Source organism: Otolemur garnettii, unplaced genomic scaffold, assembly GCF_000181295.1.
Source record: "Otolemur garnettii isolate 467f Iridium unplaced genomic scaffold, OtoGar3 scaffold00062, whole genome shotgun sequence".
NCBI classification, from domain to species: domain Eukaryota; kingdom Metazoa; phylum Chordata; class Mammalia; order Primates; family Galagidae; genus Otolemur; species Otolemur garnettii.
Genome location: NW_003852457.1, coordinates 9,026,845 through 9,033,865, shown reverse-complemented (window position 1 = coordinate 9,033,865; position 7,021 = coordinate 9,026,845). Strand labels below are relative to the sequence as shown.

The 7,021-nt window shown below is 48.3% G+C and overlaps 1 non-coding gene across 1 annotated transcript; it reads right to left on the bottom strand.

Annotated features, from left to right (window-relative positions):
• Positions 1-2,778: 2,778 nt before the first annotated feature.
• On the bottom strand, positions 2,779-2,919 carry LOC111726377. The gene has a single exon (XR_002774164.1). It is a non-coding gene; the product is annotated as a U4 spliceosomal RNA (small nuclear RNA).
• Positions 2,920-7,021: the final 4,102 nt, after the last annotated feature.

Sequence of the window (7,021 nt, the reverse complement as noted above, 5' to 3'; positions counted from 1 at the left end):
CTCTGTCTCAAAAAAATATATAAAGAAAGAAAAAAGGGGTGGTGCCTGTGACTCAGTGGGTAGGGCGCTGGACCCAGATGCTGAGGATGGCGGGTTCAAGCCTGGCTCCAGCCAAACTGCAACAAAAAAATAGCTGGGCGTTGTGGCAGGCACCTGTGGTCTCAGCTACTCGGGAGGCTGAGGCGAGAGAGTCGCCTGAGCCCAGGAGTTGTGAGCTGTGTAACGTGATGGCACTCTACTGAGGGTGATAGAGTGAAATTCTGTCTCAAAAAAAAGAACATATTGGCTCGGTGCCTGTGGCTCAAGCGGCTAAGGCGCCAGCCACATACACCTAAGGTGGCGGGTTCGAATCCCCAGCCTGGGCCCGCCAAACAACAATGATGGCTGCAACCAAAAAATGGCCAGGCGTTGTGGCAGGCGCCTGTGGTCCCAGCTACTTGGGAGGCTGAGGCAGGAGACTCGCTTGAGCCCAGGAGTTGGAGGTTGCTGTGAGCGTGATGCCATGGCACTCTACCCAGGGGGATAGCTTGAGGCTCCGTCTCAAAAAAAAAAAAAAAGGAAAAAAAAAAAAAAAGAACATATTCAGGAAAATAATTGCATGGGTACTAAACACTCACATAGGCTCAGCACCTGTAGCATAGTGGTTACGATGCCAGCCACATTCATGGAGGGTGGTGGGTTCAAATCCAGCCCAGGTCAGCTAAGCAACAATGACAACTGCAAAAAAAAAAAAAAATAGCCAGGCGTTGTGGTGGGTGCCTGTAGTCCCAGCTACTTGGGAGGCTGAGGCAAGAGAATAGCTTAAGCCCAAGAGTTGGAGGTTGCTGTGAGCTGTGACGCCACAGCATTCTACTGAGGGTGACAAAGTGAGACTCTGTCTCTAAAAAAAATGAAAAATAAAAAAATGAAATAAAAATAAAAAATAAACAGGCACATACTTTTTCTTGTCATTATTCCCTAAAGAATACAATATAACAACTATTTGCATAGCATTTACTTTGTATTAGGTATGATAAGTAATCTAGAGATGATATAAAATTTATGCAGATTATGTACAAATATTGCACCTTTTTTTTTTGAGACAGAGTCTTACTATGTTGCCCTGACTAAGTGCTGTGGCATCACAGCTCACAGCAACCTCCAACTCTTGGGCTTAAGTGGTTCTCTTGCCTCAGCCTCCCAAGTAGCTGGGACTACAGGCACCAGCCACAATGCCCAGCTATTTTTTGTCATTGCAGTTGTCATTGTTGTTTAGATGGCCTGGGTCGGGTTCAAATCTGCTACCCTCGGTGTATGTGTCTGACTCCATGACCACTCTGCTGTCGGTGCTGAGACGATATTCTACCATTTTATACGAGGGACTTGAGCGTTTGTAGAAGGGGTCCTAGTGATGGCTGAATTACTAAGCCAGATGCCATACAAATGTATGTGCTCACATTTCTGGGACAACAGTGTGTGATTAATCTTTATGACTTGACCTCAAGAAAATGTGGGTCATCTATAATTTTTTTTTTGAGACGGAGTCCCACTTTGTTACCCCCTGTACAGTACCATGGCATTATAGCTCGCAGCAACCTCAAACTCTAGGGCTTAAGTGATTCTCTGGTCTCAGCCTCCCAAGCAGCTTCCCTGTCTCTAAAAAAAAAGAAATAGCCAGGCCTTGTGGCAGGTGCCTGTAGTCCCAGCTACTTGGGAGGCTGAGGTAAGAGAATCACTTGAGCTCAGGAATTTGAGGTTGCTGTGAGCTATGATGCTACAGCACTCTACCAGGGGTGACAAAGTGAGACTGTCTAAAAAAATTTTTTTTTGAGATATGATTGAGATTTTGTTTTGAAACCTGAAACTGAGATGTAATAAAACATATTTTTGTATTTATCAAAATAGTAGTATATTAACTGCAACAACTAGTTTTTGTTGGTTTATTTGTTTTTTTGTTTTTTTGTTTTTTTGAGACCGAGTCTCACTGTGTTGCCCTAGGTAGAGTGCTATGGTGTCACAGCTCACAGCAATCTCAAACTCTTGGGCTTAAGTGATTCTCTTGCCTCAGCCTTCCAAGTAGCGGGAACTACAGGTGCCCGCCACAATGCCTGGCTATTTTTCTGTTATTGTTGTCATTGTTGTTTAGCAGGCCTGTGCTGGGCTTGAACCCACCAGCCCCAGTGTATGTGGCTGGCACCCTACACACGGAGCCTGTTTTCTTGTTTTTTTGAGACCGAGTCTCACTTTGTTGTCCCCAATAGAGTGCTGTGACATCATAGCTCATAGCAACCTCAGACTCTTGGGCTCAAGTGATTCTCTTGCGTTAGCCTCCCTAGTAGCTGGGACTAAGGTGCCTGCCACAACACCCAGCTATTTTTTTGGTTATAGTTGTCATTGTTGTTTGGCAGGCCCTGGCTGGATTAGAACCCTCTGGCTCTGATGTATGTGGCTGGCACCTTAGCTGCTTGAGCTATAGGCACTAAGCCTGGAGTTTATTATTATTATTATTTTTATTCAGTCTCTGTAGAGACAGTTAAAAATTGCCAGTGCTTAGCTGGCAGTGTGGTGGGCGCCTGTAGTCCCAGCTACTTGGGAGGCTGAGGCAAGAGAATCACTTAAGGAGTTGGAGGTTGCTGTGAGCTGTGATGCCATGGCACTCACTCAGGGGGACAGCTTGAGGTTCTGTCTCACAAAAAAAAAAGAGAGAGAGAGAGAATCACTTAAGCCCAAGAGTTTGAGGTTGCTGTGAGCTGTGACACCACAGCACTCTACTGAGGGTGATATAGTGAGACTCTGCCTCATTAAAAAAAAAAAAAAAAGATTGCCAGTGCCGATTATATTGCAAGTCGTCACAGAGGGGTATTGGGAAAAGTTTTCAACCCTGAATAATCGTGCCTCAGATAAACCTCATTGGCTACAATACTGCCACTGGGCAAAACTTGGGAGTTGTTTTTTAGACAAATTGTTAAACGCCATGCTGTAACAGCCTTTATTTGTGGCTTTCAAAGTATGCTCCATAAGGTGCAATTTTTGAAAGAAAATATTTGAAGACTTTTTTGAAGTTCCTAAGCACTTCTCTTAATTCCCTAATATTTAAGTCATTTTCTGGCTTGGTACTTGTAGCTGAAATGGCTAAGGCACCAGCCACATAACACCAGAGCTGGTGGGTTTAAATCCAGCCCGTGCCTGCCAAACAATGACAACTACAACCAGAAAAAAAAAAAAAGCCAGGCATTGTGGTGGGTGCCTGTAGTCCCAGCTATTTGGGAGGCCGAGGCAAGAGACTCGCTTAAGTCCAGGAGCTGGAGGTTGCTGTGAGCTGTGATGCCATAGCACTCTACCCAGGGTGATAGCTTGAGGCTTGTCTCAAAAAAAAAAAAACAAAAAAAACCAAACATTTAAGTCATTTCCTTTGGAGGCAGCTATTTTGTGTTCATACTTGTTCAGGGGCTTCCAGAAGTCAGCACCTGTGGCTCAGTGAGTAGGGAGCCGGTCCCATATATGGAGGGTGGCGGGTTCAAATCTGGCCCTGGCCAAACTGCAACAACAACAACAACAACAAAAAGAGCTGGATGTTGTGACAAGCGCCTGTAGTCTCAGCTACTCTGGAGGCGGAGGCAAGAGAATTGCCTAAGCCCGGTAGTTGGAGGTTGCTATGAGCTGTGTGACTCCACAGCACTCTACCAAGGATGATAAAGTGTGACTCCGTTTCTACAAAAAAAACAAAAACAAACAAAAAAACCCCCGAAGTACCGATCTCTGGGCTGCACCCCAGACCACTGGATGGCAAAGACTTGCTAGACTTAAAAAAAAAAAAAAATTTTTTTTAAAGGTAGAGGGCAATGCCTGGCTTTTTTTTTTTTTTTTCCAGTTTTGGCCAGGGCCAGGCTTGAACCTGCCACCCTTGGTATAAGGAGGGGTACTCTATTCCTTGAGCCATAGGCACTGCCCCACCGGGCTATATTTTGTTGCTGTTGTCATTGCTGTTTAGCTGGTCTGGGCTGGGTTCGAACCTGCCACCCTTGGTGTATGTGGCTGGCACTATAAACACTGTGCTATGGGCCCCAAGCCGACTTGCTAGACTTTAACCAACCCTTTGTAGGACAGTCTTTTGGAAGACAAGGCCTCATAGGACTCACCACTATGTATCCCTCCTGCACTGGATCTGACTTTGTTTAAGCCACAGTGTGTGGGGGATAAAACACAGTGTGACTTCAGAGAGTAAGTATCTAGAGGCTCAGAGTCCTGCGTTGGGAGAGGCTGTGTGGAAAGAGATGGAGACAGGCTTAGTGTCTACCTCACTACACAGGAGACCCCCCAGGCAAGAGCCACTCAGCTGAGCTCAGCCCACCATGGAGCTTTAAGTCCTAAGGATAGGTTGCTATTTTAGGCCCCCAGTCTGAGAGTCCCTTGCGGAGCAGCCAGTAATCAAGACAAAGCCCTCTGCTAGCCAGTGCTCTCACTGTCTGTCAGCCTGTTGACAAAGCGGTCCCAAGATCACATGCTGCTGAGCAGGGAAGGATGTTTGCCCTGGGCTTGCTTTCATACGTACTTATTTAATTAGTGAGTATTTCTTTTTTTTTTTTTTTGAGACGGAGCCTCAAGCTGGCCCCCTGGGTACAGTGCCGTGGCATTACAGCTCATAGCAACCTCTAACTCCTGGGCTCAAGCGAGTCTCCTGCCTCTGCCTCCCAAGTAGCTGGGACCACAGGCACCTGCTACAACGCCCGGCTATTTTTTGGTTGCAGCCGTCATTGTTGTTTGGAAGGCCCAGGCTGGATTCGAACCCACCACCTTAGGTGTATGTGGCTGGTGCCTTAGCCACTTGAGCCACAGGAGCCGAGCCATTAGTGAGTATTTCTAAGAACACAGCCTTGAAATGGTGAGGACTCAGGCAATGAATACACCAGTATTCATTGTGCTTTTTTTTGAGACAGGGTCTCACTATGTCGCCCTGTAACAGCTGTGGCATCACAGCTCACAGCAACCTCAAACTCTTGGGCTTAAGTGATTCTCTTACCTCAGCTTCCCAAGTAGCTGGGACTACAGGCGCCTGACACAATGCCCAGCTATTTTTTGGTTGCAGTTGTCATTATTCTTTACCAGGCCCGGGCCAGGCTCAAACCTGCCAGCTTTGGTGCATGTGGCCAGTGTCCTACTCACTGAGCTACGGGCGCTGAGCCTGTGCTTGCTTTTATTTGAGGATTTGGGAGGAGGTCTTCAAGCTGGGGGAGGACAGAGGAACTTGGCTGCTTCCCATAGGCTGAGAGATGCAGGAGGGACTGTGTGCTGGGAAGTGGCTAGTGGTGGGGGAGCAGCATCATGGCCTGGCGTTCCCAGCTTCCTGCAGCCCCAACACCCCTCCTTTGGGGGCTGCAGCAAGGATGCCTCTGGCTGTGTCAGAGGCTTGGGGGCTATACTCACTGTGCACAGGCCGGGTGGTGGGAGTTGGCATTTCAGCTCCTGAAGGCTGCAGACTCTCACTACCACTACACCTCTGTCATCGTGGGCTGGTGGGTGGAGGCCAGCTGCCAGGGTGAGGGTGGCTGCCCATCCTGAGCACCACAGAGGCCTCAGGTTGTCTTTCCTTCCTCAGACCTGAGGGCCAATCCCATGGGGAAGTTAAAGCTTTCCCTTCAGCAGGTTGGGGTAATTGGCATAACCGTGTTGTAATTATAGGATACTTTCCCATTAATAGCTATTTTGGTGAGTCTGCTCTTTCATGCAGGGTCGAGGCAGATGGTCTGGGCATCAGAGCTGAGGGATGCAGAGGACAGCTGGCCTGGCTGGGGCATGGTTTGTCAGGGCCACTTCTGCAGAATGTTCTGGACACCAGTGGCCTATATTTGATCCTGAGGATTAGTGTCAGTGGGCTCAACCTGGGTCTGCTGCCCAGAAAGGCTCTGTGTTTGCCTGCGATAGTGCTGATGGCAACAGAGGAGAAATGAAGAGAAGAAAGAAGACACAACTTGAAATTCCGAATAGATCTAACTGACACAGGGGTGAGCAGGGGCAAGGGCAGGAGAGCAATACAGGCCAGAGAGAGGACGGACCTCAGGAGGTGCAGAGGTTGAGGAGAGACAGGCGGGGCTCTGGGCCCAGTGTGTCTGCAAAACGTCCCCTGTTGAGCCTCTTTTAAAAACACCAGTAAAGGGTGGCACCTGTGGCTCAAAGGAGTAGGGCACTGGCCCCATACACCAGAGGTGGTGGGTTCAAACCTGCCCCCGGCCAAAAACTGCAAACAAACAAACAAACAAACAAAAAACAACCCACTAGTAAAAGCATATGTTATAGTGGCTAAGGCAGCAGCCACATACACCAGAGCTGGTGGGTTCGAATCTAGCCCAGGCCTGCCAAACAACAACTACAACCAAAAAATAGCCGGGTGATGTGGCAGGCGCCTGTAGTCCCAGCTACTTGGGAGGCTGAGGCAAGAGAGTCATTTAAGCCCAGGAGTTGGAGGTTGCTGTGAGCTGTGATACCACAGCATTCTACCCAGGGCGACAGCTTGAGGCTTTGTCTCAAACAAAACAAAACAAAACAAAAGAAAAAGAAAGAAAAGAAAAAGAGTTAAAGGGCTCGGCGCCTATAGCTCAACCGGCTAAGGCGCCAGCCACGTACACCTAAGGTGGCGGGTTCGAATCCCCAGCCCGGACCCGCCAAACAACAATGACGGCTGCAACCAAAAAATGGCCGGGCGTTGTGGCGGGCGCCTGTGGTCCCAGCTACTTGGGAGGCGGAGGCAGGAGACTCGCTTGAGCCCAGGAGTTGGAGGTTGCTGTGAGCTGTAATGCCACGGCACTCTGCCCAGGGGGACAGCTTGAGGCTCTGTCTCAAAAAAAAAAAAAAAAAGAAAAAGAGTTAAAAAGAATGATTTGGGCGGTACTTGTGGCTCAGAGGAGTAGGGTGCCAGCCCCATATGCCAGAGGTGGTGGGTTCAAAACCCAGCCCTGGACAAAAAACTGCAAAAAAAAAAAAAAAAAAAAAAAAGCGTAAGTTATGGTAGATGTCTGCTTCTGGCCAAGAAGGAGCAATGGGGATT